The sequence below is a fragment of the Vulpes vulpes genome, chromosome 8 (genome assembly GCF_048418805.1).
Source record: "Vulpes vulpes isolate BD-2025 chromosome 8, VulVul3, whole genome shotgun sequence".
Taxonomy (NCBI): domain Eukaryota; kingdom Metazoa; phylum Chordata; class Mammalia; order Carnivora; family Canidae; genus Vulpes; species Vulpes vulpes.
This window is the reverse complement of record NC_132787.1, coordinates 40,857,670-40,874,845: the sequence shown is the minus strand read 5'-3', so window position 1 is coordinate 40,874,845 and position 17,176 is coordinate 40,857,670. Positions and strand designations below refer to the sequence as shown.

General features: G+C 41.5%; 1 long non-coding RNA gene across 1 annotated transcript; it reads right to left on the bottom strand.

The window, feature by feature from the left end:
• Nucleotides 1-11,337: 11,337 nt before the first annotated feature.
• Nucleotides 11,338-16,803, bottom strand: LOC140599922 (uncharacterized). Its single transcript, XR_012002984.1, has 2 exons — nucleotides 16,644-16,803; nucleotides 11,338-15,348 (listed from the first exon to the last, which is right to left on the bottom strand). It is a non-coding gene; the product is annotated as an uncharacterized lncRNA (long non-coding RNA).
• Nucleotides 16,804-17,176: the final 373 nt, after the last annotated feature.

Genomic DNA, 17,176 nt, shown 5'->3' with positions numbered 1-17,176 from the left:
TCCATTCCTAGAAATTGAATTTCTGTAGCTATTCCTGGAAATAGAGTCACGGAAAATACCTTTGTTTGTGTATGAATGGTTACATGTATGCATTCACACATGCGCACACACACATTGCACTGAAGAGTCTGACCTGATATTATTGGTGTCCTCAGGATGTATGACACATTAGCTTAGCTTAGCATTCAGATTGTACCATCACAGGACAGGCAGCATAAAACTTGAATTTCTCCATCCCCTGAGCACAAGCCTGTCTTTCAGAACAATTTCCAGTCACTACCTAGGAAGGTTGCAAGGAAATGAAGGAGCCCTTCATGATCTCTCCTCCTGCCTCCCTGGCATTCCTGCTTGACGAAGGTGCCATGCTGCTGTGGCCCTGAAAAAAATCTTTGTACAGATCCCGAGCCATTCCCAAGAAAAACAGCTATGTTCCTGGAGGTAGAAAAACTCAGGTATAAGTCATGCCCCTCTGCATACGCATCATACAGTGTGTCTGACTCAGCCTGTTTTCCCTTTTAATCTTTAAAATGGGAGAAACTCTTCCCAAGAGTCTTACTACCCTCTAAGAGAGTGGAAACTGGCCTTGGTTTCATTATCTGTGTGAAAAATACAGCTACATTGCATCTGGTCAGTACCTTTCCTCTTCCAGAAGGACTGGAAAATGATCAGATGTTAAATATTGATCAGTTTTAATTAGCTTGAATTCAGCCTGCATTTGATTATGAACTTGATGACTTTGCCTACTCCTTTCTGGAATGATATCTGGTGTTTAATAGGAGGTGGAAAAGAAATGATTGTGGAATCAAACTGTACCATTTCAAGTATAATTCCCAAGAGAAAGATGTTATACTAGATGTAGGAGTTTTTAAACTGTCGTGAGGTATACTTCTAATGACATCAAGAACATTAGTTGCACTAATTAGTGCTTGAAATAATTATTGATCTTTATTAACAGTGTCAAAATAATTGGTCAGATGTCCAATTGCTTGAAATGCTCTCTTGGCATTCTACATGAAGGACTTTACAGCTCTCCCAGGAGAACATTATTTAAGGCAAAACATAGAAAAGCACATCTAGGGTACAGAAAACATAAGTACAGACAGCTGAGCAAATATATAAATAACATGCAAGATGACACTTAAATATTTACAGCTTGAATTTTTTAGTATGTGTAGCACATGCAGCTAGTCCTCTTTTCATCTTCCCTAAGTTTTTAGAGTCTGCTTCTATAACTGGGGCATAGGCTTTTCCAAGTGTCCAAGGTCACCTGCTAGGGGGAAGAGAAGCCTTTGGATAAACAGTGAATATTCTCAGAGCATCTATGTTAAAATTTATTTTGGGGAAATAAATTTTCAAAAGTATAGCATCTGTATATGCTGATTATAGGAAAATTCAATCAATATAAAATATTAAATAAGAAAGTAAGATTATCTGAAGAAATAGTAGCCATCAGAGATAATCATCATATTGTTTTGATAATACCCTCTTAATTGTGTGTGTGTTTGTAAGCAGATTTATTTCATTTTAGAATATATTCTAGTTATCTTTTTATGTCAATGGATTTAAAAATATATTACATCATTTTTGCTATAATGTATAAATGTACCACAGTCTAGTTAACCAATCCTCTCCCCTGTTGATGGATATTTAGGATGTTTTCAATAAAATAAGTATTTCCAATATGGTTACGCAAACTTTTTCCTATATATCTTTGCCTAGCTAATCAACTGTTTCTTCATGATAAATTTCAAGAAATAGAATAGCAGAAAATATATTTTTTTGCAGTTACACACACATATACACATATATAAATATATATGTAAATATATATATAATGTAATGCATGTAATGCAAAAAGTTGGAAGAATATGTGTTTTTTTTTATTTTTGGTAGAATATGTTTCAAAAATAAATATGGTCATTACTTTCTGAGAGAGGTTTGGGGATGTAGTTAAAGAGGAACTTGATCAAACTTATAATGTTAGTTTTTCACAAGGAGAAAATATCTGTATAACTTAAACTTAGTTAAAATTGAAATTAACAGAAACAAAAAAAAGGACAAGATAAAGTAATTATCAGTTGACAATCACACATTGTTGGAAATAAAACTGCTTCTGCTGAAAAAAAAAATTAAAGGTAAATACTGGAAGAATAGAAGTAAGACTGACCTTGAGGGCATTATGCTAAGTGAGTCAGAGAAGATGAATACCATATGATATCACTTCTACACTGGAATCTAAAAAACTCCAAACAAATCCCCAAACCAAGCTTATAGATACAGAGAATAGATTGATGGGTGCCAGAGATGGGGTTGTGGGAGGAGAAATGAGTGAAGGGGGTCAAAATGTACAAACTTCTAGTTATTAATAAGTTATGCAGATGTAATATACAGCATGACTGTATATTATTTTTCAACATACTGAATGTTGAAAATTCAGCTAAAAAAAAAAAAAGATTTTTGATGCTTTGAAATGGCCTCTCAATCTCTCCCATCCCCCATCCTTCTCTCTTACCCAAAGAAATAAATCCAATAGAGAGAAAATGTTCTAATAAGGCCTTCTGGTCTCCCTCAGCCATAGGGCTGGTCCTATGGGCAGGCCACCTGCACAGGGCTCCATGCTTCAACAGGACCTGCACTTCATTTAATGCTCTGTTGTTGCTGTCTTAAAATTTCTAATTATTTTCAAACAAGAGGCCCCATATTTTCATGGGTCATACAAACTAATCCAAACGTAGCCTTCTACTCAGCAGAAGTGGCTCCTTGATATTTCTGTCAGCTATTTAGTAGTGCTATGGGTAGTAACTACCCAAGTTAAAAAATTAAACAGCGTTTTGTTGACTCCAGAGAAATTTCCGTCATGTGGATCTTCAGAATGATCCTACATTTTCTGCTGGGGTGGTGTGGGAGTTTGAATTTGAGACAAGAATAAGACAGGAGTCACACTTTTAGTATTCTTTTGTGAGCTGGCTTCAACCTCCGCTCTTGACACTCTTATACTCTTTCTGCCCTCTCCAGCCACACCACCATATGCAGCTCAGCACACAAAATTTGTTCATTCTTCCACATATTTGCCCAAGAGGTTCCCATGACTTGGAAGACTTTCTTGCCCTATATCCTTGGTGAACTCTTACTCAACCTTCAAAACTTGTTTTATTACACCACTTCTTGGAGTCCCTCCTTGACCTCTCTAGGTAGAACTAAGTGCCTTGCTCCTATTGATCTCATGTCTCCAGTAAGAACTCAAGCACAGAGCTGGAATTATTTTCTTATACATTTCTTTTCCACGAGCTTGGTAGTTTCCAACCTTTTTTTTTTTTTTTTTTTGGTTTACTTTACTAATTTTATTGTGTGTGGCACACTTCAAGGCATTAAAATACTAAAAAAAATTAAATAAGTCAAGAATAATTATAGTGCAATTATTGCTGCAGTATAACTGGGTCTTACAGTGAGTTCGAAAGCATCCACCCTTACCACACTATCGTTTGCTATCCCTCTAATACTAGTTTGCTGCTATGAATACCTGCTCTTGTATATCTCATATGTTACATTTTCTTGCGTTCCAAAAGCCATCATGTTGCCTAGGTTTTATAGCTCTTACCTCTTCTCATAGCCAGCTTACTCCACTCTCCACTATGATGTGACTTTGGGGGCCTGGGTTCCATTTGACAGACACTGCTAATGTGCATTTCACATTAGAGCAAAAGTATATATGAGACATTGATTGAAATTTGACATCTCATCATGACCACCAGGATCAGTTGTGCAGATTGTTCACTGTACCAGGGTACTCAACTGAAAAGACAAAGGGAGACCAATGACTGGCTATAAATCTGCTCATCAGACTGTGTGCCCACCAGACTGCCTACCCAGAAGGGGTTGTGCAAAAGGTAGCATTTAGACTAATGGTTCAGGACACCCCAGGGTGCTCCAGCAGGTCAGTTGGGAACTTCTGGAAAGCAAGGACTGGATTCTATTCATCTTTACTTCTCCAGCACCTGGTACAGTGATGGACAATAATAGACTGAAGTAAATGTGCAATTATAAAACAATCAAGAGACTCTGCCGATAGCATTGCAATATGATTCAGGCTTAGTCTAAAACGCTGTTAAAATAAATTTCTCAAATCTGGTCAGTTGAGGTGGTGGCTCTTAAGTGTACTGGATATGCTGGAGTGATGTGGGCTGCCCTGGCCCCAGTCCCCAAATGTCATGAATAGCCCTGGATCCTTCACCTCTGTGCTACAGTCCACCAAAGTCCCTGGGAGTGCGTCAAGTTCTTAGTCATCATTCATCAGGTGTACTGCTCCTGACAGGCAGGCAAAGCAGCACCAGTGCATGCCCTTTTTATCAAACAGTGATCCCCACAGCCTGTGGCCTGTCCCATTTCCTTCATGGTACATGTGTGATGAGCACAGCTGTAGAAATTAGCATTCGCTGAGCATTTTAAAGTTTAGAGCTGGAAGATGGCTTGAAGGTTGTCTAGGGTGATCTCATTTCCCATTAGGAGAGGGATGTGATATCACCCAGTCGGTGTTGGTAGAACAGCAACCAGAGCCCAGACTAAGGCTACCTCCCTCCTGTGAATCATGTGTATGCCCCCTATTCTTTCTTTTCATTCAGGTCCATGGTAGCTCCCCTCCCTGACTTCTCCTTCCATCAGCTGCTCTCCTTGGCAGTTCCCCAATCCTACTCTAGAGATAGCAGAGCCAAGCCTGGGAGGGGTGGGCAATAGGAAATGGCAAAAAAGATTTATCTTCTCCTCTTCTTGCCTACAGCTAGCCTGGGTCTCTGTCAGCAGAAGTCACATTGCCACTGCAGGATTTTGTGCTAATGAAGAGTGCTTCTGGCCAGACTCACAGGATAGAGGCTGAGGGTGAGGGGAAGGCTGGCTGAGTGAGGAGATAAGTGTAGTACTGTAAGCAACTCATATCTCACTTTATATCAAGCGCTGCATCCAGAAATGAAATCCACACACTTTCTTCAATCACATTATTCCTACCACATTCCTCACCTGGTCTCAAGGGTTTGTTTCTGAAACCTGGTAGGGACAAATGTCAGGGGCTAGCAGGTAGCTTTTTAAAAGAAGTCTTTTGGGAGCCTCACATGGGATCTGGCCCTGCCCGAGGCTTAGTCTGTAGGGGACCCAGAGGGATTAGGGTTTTTCCTTCATGCTCTCAGACTCTCTGCTCTCAGTCTGGCCTGGGGGCTGCCAGTCTGCTTTGGGACCCTCCAAGGACATCTGGGAGCTGCCCTGGGGACTCAAGGGACAATGTACTTCCTTCCACTTGACAGATGGGGGACATTGAGACTTCTAGAGAGAGGAAGCAATCCCCAAGGGTCATAAAAGGAGTGAGACCCTGTGTGAGAATCAGACCAAGAAGTTCCATGATCCTTTCTGTGTAGCACCCTGGCTCCTGGCCCCTCCTCAATTCCATATGATGGCTCTGAGGGATGTCTGCTTGCACTTGGGGTCACAGAGCTTAGAGGACATGGCGTTGGGAGAGAAGGATGAGGGTGTAGGAGATTGAGTCCCAGGGCAAGTATTTTTGGAAGAGAGGTAGGAAATAAGGATGAGGTGGGGCAGCAGTGGAAGTGTGTCAACTGCCACAGTGGTCCTTGGCCATCTTAGAGTTTCAACATAGAAGCTTTCTCCGACCCTCATGATCTAAATGAGAATCTCTACATTATTCTCTCTGCTTTTTTTTTTTAAAGATTTTATTTATTCCTGAGAGACACAGAGGCAGAGATATAGGCAGAAGGAGAAGCAGCCTCTCCTTGCGGAACTCAATGCAGCACTCGATCCCGGGACCCTGGAATTACAACCTGAGCCAAAGGCAGACACTCAACCACTGAGCCACCCAGGTGCCCCTCTCTCTGCTCTTTTCTATTACAGGCCTTATTAAAAATTGTAGCTGCCTATTTCTGTGTGTTTTTCTTGCTCAATGTCTGCCCAGCCATTAGATTGTAAGTTCCACAAAGACAGGGAACATATTGGTTGTTTGTTTGCTCCAGGACCCAGCATGCCTGGTGTGTAATGGGCATACAACAAATATTTGATGAGAGAGGGAATATTTTTTAAAACATTTATGATTCAATTTGGACAACTATATGAACCAAAATACCACTGACCATTGAATAGCTCCAACTTGCCTCTGAATACTCATCATTAAGCTCATGTTTAACCTAAATACAAATTATGAAGATGATTTTTTTGGATTACCCATTATTTCTTTTCTAAGTGCCAGGACCAATAACCAAAGGATTAATATATTTTCCAATGGACATGAGTTATTTAAAGGTACAAATGTATTTTAGATTTTATTATTCCACATACTTACTTCACTGCATAATTAATGATCCAGTCCTAGACGTAGTGATTTGTGGTTTGTTTGTCTTCCTTTCAGGCAGAAAATAGTGTGAAGGGATTTCCATTTTGCTCCTTTGACATGAGTACATAAGGGTGTGTCTTTAAGAATCACAAGGGACTGAAAAGCCAGACCCACAATGCATAACTTCAGAGGATACCTGAAAGGCATGCTTGGCTTTGGGTGCAGCCTGCTCAGCAGCCTTAGGAGAACCCCAGCTCTATGGTTTGACAGGCGTATGCCCTAGAAGACTGCTGTCATTGCTTGACCACTCATCTTCCTCTTCCTATTCTTGCCCCTTTTCTTCTTCTTTCCAGGGCATCCAGAATGATCTATTCAACACTTAAGTGAGACCATGGCACCTATGTGCTTAAAACCGTCCAGTGACCTCTTATTGTATTGAGAGCAAAAACAAATTCTCTCCCTGGCTTGAGGGAGCCCTTGGTCTGCATCTCTTACCTTGTCGCTTTTCTCTCTCCCTGAACTCAGGCCCCAGTGGCCTCCTCTTAGTCAAGCTCCTCCCCCACCCCCACTCAGTGGTTTTGCACCTGCTGTGAACTCTGTGAGGACAGCTCTCCCTCCCAGATCTACACCTGCTCCTTCTTCCTGTCATTCAGGTCTCAGCTTAGACATCAGCCCCTGGCGAGCATGACCTTGACCCCAGCTCTGAAGCACACCCGGTCACTCTCTTGTGTCTTCTTTCTGTGTTGTTTTCTGTGGAATTTGTCACTATCTGATATCAGCTATCTTCTTGTTTCCATTTATTTGCTTCTGCTCTGTCTGCACCACTAGGATACAAGCTCCATGAGTCTTGGGTCATTATCTTTGTTGTTCTTTGCTATATCTCTAGTGTTTGGCCTGTGATAAGTGTTCTAGAAATATTAAGCGAATGCATTAAAGTCTCTAAGTAGGCTCATTGGGGTGGCGTCCCAGCCTGGCCTGTTGATTGACTGGGAGAGGCCACCTTAGAGCCGAAAACCATCAGGAGCTTGTTTCACTGGAGAAAGCAAATGGCCTACAAATTTAGAGGCCTGAGTTCTAGTCTCTCTTCTTACTGTTGCCATTCACCTGTCTCTCAGGGCCTGCTTCCTCATCTGTCCCCTGAGGGCATTGGACTGAGTGACCTCAGAGGTCACATTCTGGTCGTCTTTGCCACTTCAGCGCACTGCCCTGCAAGCACATAGTAGTCAGAAGCCAGCTTCCTTGAGGAGCAGAGGTCTTGGGGTAGCTGCAGCCACAACACCCCTGCTTTTCATCATAACTATGACAACCTTTCCACCTGCTCCTGATGTTGGAGGAGATGCCTGACTGTTTGGGACCTAAAATGGAGACGAAAACAGAAAGTAATACTTCTGGAGGCAAGGGGTTGCACTAGGAAGGGTATAGGCACCAGACAGAGCTGGATTTGCATCCCAGCTCCTTGCCTACCAGCTGGATAACGCTGGACATTTGCCCTGAGCTGTAGTTTTGGCAAAGAGAAATGCTTATACTTGGCTTGCAGATACGCAGTGAGGATCCTGTGAGTTAACAGACATGAAACTGAAGAGAGGTCAGCTCCCTCCCATTATCTTTGAAAACCTGGGCATGTTCACAGGAATGACCTAGTGCCTAGGTTGCAGATGCCCTCCTGCAGCTTGTTCTCACAGAGGCCAGAAGGAGCTGCAGCAAAAGTGCAAGGTGGCTTAGCGTGGTAAAGGAAAACAAAAACAAAAACAAAAAGCCCGCAAACACCCCCATTTGTGAGAAAAAGCAAAGCATGCACCAGAAGTTTCTATTTTGCACTAGAAACTTCTGGTGCATAAGCCTAGAGATGGCTCTGCAGAGCTGGAAAGGAGAGAAGTGTTTATCACTTTTTCCTGAGCACACCACATTTGCATTCCTAGAGAGTTTTGATTACAGGGCTCCAAGCAAGAAATGGAGTTGCTTGGTGGGCTGGCTTACCTCAGCCTAGACACAAATCACTTGTATTTTCCTGTGTGGAGGTAAAGAGCTGCTATTTGGTGAGCTTCTATATGTGCCAGAGACTGAGCTGCTTATTTTACATACTGAGGCAGGCAGGACAGGTTGACGCACTCAGGCCCCAAACACCTTCTTTCTCCTCTGCTTTCCTCTTTTATAGAGGCTGGGAACCTAAAACTCAACTTCCCAGCACCCCCGCAGAAGGCCATGTAACATAGTCCTGGCCAATAAGACATAAGTGCAAATTTGTTGGCAAGGACATCTCTTCATAACTAAAAAAGATAAAGTTTCACGAAGAAAAAACCTGTTATCTCCTTCTCACCTCTCTTCCTTTTGCTTGTACTGTGGATGTGATGCACGAAGGTACAGCAGCCACCTTGCAACCATGAGGCAAAGTGTGAGGATGAAAGCCACTGAACTGTCTGGCCCTTGGTAATAACATATTGTCTCTCGTTGGAAACACTATCAGTATTAGAGAGTACATCCTTATTTAAGTCCCATTAGGAAATATAAAACGCTGTTAATTAAATTATAATTTGTTTGTGAAGCACATCCAAATTCCCCAGATGTTACTATGCAAAAGGAAATAAAAAGTTCTTAAAATTGATGAGATTTGAACATGTGTCTGAACCCTGGCAAGTCTGCCTCTAGCTTACATGAGAACAACATTCTTTTTTTTTTAAAAAAAAAAAAGATTTTGTTTATTTGAAAGAGAGCATGAGGGAGAGAGCACAAACAGTGGGGAGCAGCAGAGAGAGAAGCAGGCTCCCTCCCTGCTGAGTGGAGAGGAGCCCAATGCAGACCTCAATCCTAGGACCCTGAGATCATGACCTGAGCCGAAGGCAGGCACTTAACCGACTCAGCCATTCAGGCTCATTCTTCTGGCAAAACATTCTTGTTGACTCCTGACAGTCATCTCCTGAGATGGGTATTAATACCCCTATTTTACTAGCAAGGAACCTGATGCATAGAAGGACATGGACTATAGATCCTGTAATCATGCACAGGGGAAGCAAGAGCTGAGTCTACTTGGGGGCTGGACTTGGCCCCAAACCTGACCTGTTCCGTTGCTTTTCCTGCCATAGACATGGTCTTTGTGGTGTAGCTAAGAGGGATGATGGGCAGCACTGAGGTTACACCCTGGCCCCCTTCCCCTCCTCTGGAGGCCACTGCCCTGTCCTTCGCCGGGACCCAAAATTCATCCCTGTGAGCTGGGAGCTCCGCAGCCTTCTGCCACAGGCTTCTCAGTCACAGAGGCAGTTTGTTTTCTTGTCTAGTTTCTCACTTGCCTTCTCTCTGTGTCCTTCCCCATCCCCTCTGGAGCAAGCGCATTTGACTCATTTGACATCTCTTTTGGGAGGACTGCATCTTCCCCCTCTCCTGGGCTCCCTGCTGATTTCCAGGACGCCCACAGGCTTCCAGGATGTGGGGCTGCACGTGGGGGAGCAAGGAGTTTGCAGAGGAGGACTCTCTTGTCAAGAGCCTCTTGCAAATTAGCCAGTCAGCTTTCCTTTGCCTTGGAACCTGGCCTTGGACGACAGCCTCCTGGAGACCAAGGGATGGGGGAATGGGGAGGGCTAGGGCTCTGGTCCAGATGGCACAGGGAGAGGGTTTGTGCCTGTAGCTTAAGGGAGTGTTCCCTCCTAAACTCCCATTTTTTGCTTCCTGAAGCTGAAAGGAGGAGAAGCAATGGTTGAAAGGATATTAGCCTTAAGTAAGAAGGAACTGGCTTCCCCAGATCTCTGTTATCTGCTTGGGAAGAGCAATGGAGAACAGTAGAAACAGACAACCCGGGAGACTGGTCAAACCAATACATAACAACATTAATTCTTAGTGTGTGTTTTAAGGAATCACTTGAAATGTCCAAGAAGCACCAAAGGAAGAGAATGGCTCATTTGAGAGCAACTCATGTGAAAGGGGTCCCCATGAAGAAGCCAGGGCCAGTGGGCACAGCAGCCATCCAGGGGCAGGGAGGGGAGGCAGTGGCTGTGTCTTATGCATGGCCGTTCGTGCTAGCCTTTCTCTTCTCTTCTCTTCTCTTCTCTTCTCTTCTCTTCTCTTCTCTTCTCTTTCTTTCTTTCTTTCTTTCTTTCTTTCTTTCTTTCTTTCTTTCTTTTTTTTATTTATTTATTCATGAGAGACACAGAGAGAGAGGCAGAGACAGAGGCAGAGGGAGAAGCAGGCTCCCTGCAGGGAGCCCGATGTGGGACTCGATCCCAGGACTCCGGGATCGCAACTTGAGCCAAAGACAGATACTCAACTGCTGAGCCATCCAGGTGTCCCCTTTCTCTCAGAGGGTTGAAAATAGAGGACTGGAAAGGGAAGGAAGGGGTGGGCTTTGTGCCATCTCCTCTGGCTCCCAGCAGAGGCAGAAGAGAAGTGGAAAGCTTCTGAGGGCCATTTCTTCTCTGACAGGAGGGAAACACACGCAAATGATCTTTTCCTGAGGAAACCCATGGAGAGCACCCCCCCCCCCCCACAACTCCAAAAGCCTGCTGGCTAGAGAACTGACCTTGAAAACTCTTGTTTCTGCACAACCCAGCTTCAATTCAATCCCACCCTGGCCTGGCACCCCAAACCACAAAGTTCCCATAAGAAATATTAAGGGCCTGTGCACCTCACAGGAAGTCTCAGATTGCAACCATATGTCCAAACTGCTGACTTGGCGTAAATGGATCAAATCTCCAAGTCTGTGTTGGTGGGGTGGAATTTTGTGCCGTGGATGGTGAGGACTCGCCATTTGAATGTGTGCCAGGCTGCAGGGAGCCTCTGGCTTCATTTGGATTCTGGCTGCAAGGGGTTTCTTTCGTAAATTAGCCTTATGGTAATTATTTGCCTTTCTTCTTTCTGCAAGTGAAATATCTGGGCACATTCTTCTGGACCGCATGTGGAGCCAGTGGCTTTTTTCCTCTTACTCATCTGTAGGGCTGGTTCTTGCTGTTTTCAATATTCACCATCCTGCTATGGGGCTTCCTGGGGCACCAGGAAGATTTATCGAGTGCAGGCTGGTGCAATTTTTTAAAATTAAACTTTTTATTTTGAGCTAACCGTAGCTGTATATGGAATTGTAAGAATTCATACACAGAGATTCCATACAATAGCGCAACCAGAATGTTGACATTGACACATGAAGATATAGAACATTTCCATTATGAGAATCTCTGATGTTGCTATTTTATAGCCTCATCACATCCCTCCCTCCTGTCACCCCCCTCCTTCACCCTTGGCAACCACTAACCTGTTCTTCATCTCTCAAATTCTATCATTTGAAGAAAGCTATATAAATGGAATCACACAGTATGTAAGCTTATGGGATTGGATATTTTTTCCTTTGTCTCACTCAGCATAATTCCGCTTAGTTTTGTTGTTGTATGTATCCAAGTAGTTGTACGTATCCAGAGTTTTGTCTTACTGCTGAGCAGTATACCATTATGTGGATATACCACGGTAACTCTCACCCGATGCACCCGGGTGGCTTCCAGTTTTTGGCTAATGTCAATAAAGCTGCTATGAACAGTTGTGCACAGGCTTTTGTGTGAACATAAATTTTTCATTTCTCTGGGATAAATGCCCCAGAGTGCAAATGTTGGGTCATATGGTAGTTGCGTGTTTAGTGTTGTTGTTGTTTTTTAAACTGCCAAACTGTTTTCCAGTGTGGTTGTACCATTTTACATGGGCACTGACAATGTGTGAGTGGTCATCTCTAAACCTCACCTGCACCAGATGTGGCCACAACAATTTATCTTAGTCATTCTGATAAGCGTGCGTGATATCTGAACGGGATTTCAATTTGCATTTCCCTAGTGGCTAGTGACATTGCACGCTTTTTCATGTGCTTATTTGCCATCTGTATATCTTCTTTGCTGAAATGTTTGTTTGCATCTTTTGCCTATTTTCTAATAGGGTTGTTTGGTTTTTACTACTGAGTTTTGAGAGTTCTTATATATTCTAGATGCTAGCTCTTTGTTGGATATGTGGTTTGCAAATATTGTCTCCCTCTTATGAGTTGTTTTCTTTTTTTCATCCTCTTGGGAGGGTCTTCTGCAGAACAAAAGTTTTAAATCTTGATGGAGTCCAGTTGATCAATTTTCCTTTTATGGATCATATTTTTGGCATCAAGTCTAAGCATTCTTTCCCTAACTCTGGATCCCATGATTTGCTCCTGTGCTTTTTTTCCTGAAAGGTTTATAGTTTTACCTTTAAGTCTGTAATACATTTTGAGTTAATTTTTGTATGCTGTGTAGGGCTTAGGGCAAGGTACTTTTCCCCCCCTGCAGATGTCCAATTTCTCTAGCACGATTTGTGAGGAAGGCTATCTTTTCTCCACTGAACTGTTTTTGTGCATTTGTCAAAAATCACTGGAACATATTTGTGCCAGTCTGTTTCTGTGTTCTCGTTCCTATTTCAGTGATCTATGTGTCTATCCCTTCACCAATACCCTATGGTCTTGATTACTTTTGCTATATATTATGATACAATGTCTTGGCATTGAGTAGACTGATTCTTCCCACTTTATTCTTCCATTTCAAACATTGTTTTACCTATTCTAGATTCTTCCTCTTCCATGTAAATTTTAAAATACTCTTGTCTACAAAGAGTACATACAAAAATCTTGCTGGAATTTGATTGCAATTGTTTTAACCTGTATATATATTTGAGGGATAATTAACATCTTTACTATGTTGAGACTTCCAAACCATGCAAGCACTAAGTCTTTTCATTTATTTAGATTTTTGATTTATTGCAATAGTGCTTTGTAGCTTTAAGCATGCATGTCCTGTACATGTTTTGTTATATTTAAGCCCAAATACTTATCATTTTTGAGTGATTATAGATGGTAATGTATTTTTAATTTTGGTGTTTATGTATCCATTGCTAGTATATAGAAATATAACAGAATTTTGTGTTTTCTGTGTCTGCCAACATTGCCCAACACACTTACTAATTCTAATGGTTCTTTGTAGATGTTTTGGAATTATCTACATAAAAAATCACTTAGGATACAATAAGGAGTGTTTTATTTTCTACTTTCCAGTCTGTATGCCTTCTCCACCTTTTAAAAAATTGTGTTTAAAAAATTGTGTTAAAATACACAATTTACCATCTTACCCATTTTTAAGTGTATAGTTCAGTGGTATTAAATATACTCATACTGCTCTGCAGCCATTACCACCATCTGTCCCCAGAACTCGTTTCCTTTTGGAAAACTGAAACCCTATGCCTATTAAACACTAATTCCCTGTTCTCTCCTCCTCCAGCTACCATCCTCCTGTCGGTCCTTATGATTTTGATTACTCTAAGTACCTCATTTAAATGGAATCATACAGTATTTGTTTTTCTGTGAATGGCTTAATCCACCTAGTTTAATATCCCCGAATTTCATCCATGTTATAGTATTCTGCAGATTTTCCTTCCTTTAGTGTTGATATATTTTCATGCTAATAATATTCCCTTGTATGTTTATATCACATTTTGCTAACCTATTCATCTTTTTTTAAAAAAGATTTTATTTATTTATTCATGAGAGACACACAGAGAGAGAAGCAGAGAAGCAGGCTTCTCACAGGAAGCCTGATGTGGGACTTGATCCCTCAACTGGGATAGCGCCCTAAGCCAAAGGCAGATGCTCAACCACTGAGCCACCCAGGCGTCCCTCTATTCATCTGGTAATGGGCACTTGGGCAGCTTCCACGTTTTAGCTATTGTGAATAGTGCTACTATGAACATGGGTGTACGAATATCTCTTCGAGATCATGCTTTTAATTCTTTTGGATTATACCATTATACCCAGAAGCACTGTGTCATACTATAATTCTATTTTTAATTTTTTGAAGAATGTCTAAACTGGTTTCCACAGTAGCTGCAACGTTTGATGTTCCCAACAACAGTGCATGAGGTTCCAATTTTTCCACATGCTCGCCAACACTTGTTTTTCTGTTTTCTTGACAGCATCCTTCCTAGTGGGTGTGAGGTGATATCCCACTGTAGTTTTGATTTGTATTTCCTTAATGATGAGTGATGTTGAGCATCTTTTCATGCGCTTATTGGCCATTTGTGTATCTTTGGAGAAAAATCTGCATGAATCTTTGGCCCATTTTTGCCTGTTGTTGTTGTAAGTTGTAAGAGTTCTGTATAGATTCTGGATATTCGTCCCTTATCAGATGCGTGATTTACAAATATTTCCTCCCATGCTATGGGCTGCATTTGTACTGTGTAGATAGTGTCTTCAAATGTACACATTTAAAAAATTGTCATGAGGTCTGATTTGTCTATTTTTTTCTTTTGTTACCTGTGCATTTGGTGTCAAATCCAAGAAATCATTGCCACGTCCATTGCTGTGAAGTGTTTGTCTTATGTTTTCTTCTAAGAATTTTGTTGTTTTAGGTTTTACATTTAGGTCCTTGATCTGTTTTGAATTATTTGTATGTGTGGTGTGAGGTAAGGATCCAACTTTATCTTTTTATTTCCTGTTCTGGTCTTGTCATAGGGAGGAGAACTTCCAGTATTACGGTGGATAGGAGGAATGATGGAGGGCATCCTTATTTGCTCTTGATTTTGGGTAGAAGTATGTGGTCTTTCACCACTAAGTATATTGTTAGCTATAGATATTTTTGTGGATGATTTTATCAGATTTATAAAATTTCCCCCTGAATTACTAAGTGCCCTTGGAGCCCTCCTGGCACTGTGATAGCTTCTTTCAAACCTTCCCTGGGGAGCAGGAGAACATCAGTTTAAATCAATCATGATTTGTTCTCAGTGATGAAGTCCCTTCTTACCTTGTCAAATCTTCAGAAAGGAGCAAATGGCTGTTGAGTATAGATAGCCAGAGCCAATGGTGTCAGCCATTAGAGGAGAAAGAGCATCTTCAGGTGGAATCAGAAGCATTATAATTGGATCCAAAGAGGTCTCAACATCCCTCCCAGGGTCTCCAAGTCTAGTGTGATTTAGTTTTTCTGCCATCAGATGCCTCCAAGGTAGCAACATGGGCCCAGACTTAATACCAACTCTGGCCATATGGTGAGAGCCTGCAATGAGAAATAGTACTTGTTCCTAACCGTGCTGACTTTGTTTTCTCTCTGGGCTCTTGTTCTAATAGTAAAACAATTAAGACTGGAAGGGACTTTGGAGATAATGAAAATTATTTTATAGTTGAAGACACCGAAGCCCAGAATGGGGAAGTAATTTGTTCAAAGTGAGCTAGTAATTGACCAAGCCAGGACTGGGTCAGTTGAACACTACATATGGAGCTCTCAATTACCAGCTTTTCTTTTATTTCTAATGTCTCAGTGATATCTAATAGTTATTGAGTGCTTGCTAAGAGACAGAGTACTTACTAATTGACTTTTTCTTTTTAAATTTTAATTGCTATAACAACTTTATTAAATAGATACTTTCATTGCCTCCATTTTGTAGATCAGGAAATTGAGGCTTAGAATGATTAAGGAAAGTGCCAGGGCCTGATTCTAAAATCAGCACAACTAGCTACTACACGATACCACTTCCCCAGTAGGATAAGCCTTTGCTTTCTTTTGCTGTCATCTATTCTGGATGGATTAGGGAGACATTCTCCAAAGGTCAGGCAATTTCTCTTAGGTGTGCCTACAATGTTGGTGTCTCCCTACCAATGGAGGAAAAGTGGAGGGAAGATGAATCCATTCATTCTAGTTTTCCATGACTGAGAAGGGCTAAGAGGTGAAGAACATGATTCAGCCATATTATTTTGCTTTTTCTAAAAAGAAAACTCCTTATTAAAACAACAGTGTAACTATTAGGCTATGTCTTAATTATAACCTAGGGTTTACAGTTCTTACGGAAAGATATGATTAGGACAAAATTAAAATATGGCAGTGAGTATAAGTTGTCCCACTCAAGTACTGTTTTCAGTTACTCCTTATTTAAGCTTTGGCTTTCTTTACTCTTTTATATTTTTCTCAGTGATTCCAGGGTTTCCACTGTAAAACTATCTTGCCTGTACAAGGCTTCCAGGAAACCAAACCAGCCACTGACAGCTTTCTTGTACATACAGCCTGAAGGAGGCAGTTCTCTGGGCAATTCTATTTTGCCTATTTTGAGTTATTCACAACCAACCTCTCTATTCTCTGGTCTACTTGTTCTTCCATTCATCCATCCATTAAATTATTCTTTCATTCAACAGTTACTTATTAAATGCCTACTTACAATGACCCTACTACGTTTTACTCTTTACAAAGAGTTCATGTGGCTTGTTTAGTTTCTTGAGTATGTGTTTTATTCCTCTGATAGGCTATGAGCCCTTCAAGCAAGAACAAGAAAGGGTCTTATTGCTATCTGTGCCAAGTACCTGACATGGAAGAAGGTATTCAATCAATGTTTGTAGAATTGTATTATCCATCCCATGGTGCCTGTCTTCTCTTCAAGTCTTCTTAAACAGACCTTTCTTTCCGCTTTCAAGTTTCATAGGACATTCAAAAAGTACAGAGAGACAATAATTTTACCAGAGTCTGAAAGCAGATACAAAAAGAGGGGAAAAAGTCAGGAAAGTGTTCAGGAATAATCAGGAATAATCAGAATAATCAGGGAGTGTCATCCTCATGACTGTGGTAATGTAGATAGATTTATCCCAGCCCTGGGTGGAATTTGATTGCTTCATTCTACATGTAATCTTTATCACCTTTTGGGTGCCCCTTTTCTCTCTAGTGTTCCACATATGGATCTTTAAAAAAAAATTTTTAAAGACTTTTATTTATTCATGAGAGACACACAGAGAGAAAGGCAGAGGCATAGGCAGAAGGAAAAGCAGGCTCCATGCAGGAAGCCCGATGTGGGACTCAATCCTGGTACTCCGAGGTCACGACCTGAGCTGAAGGCAGACAC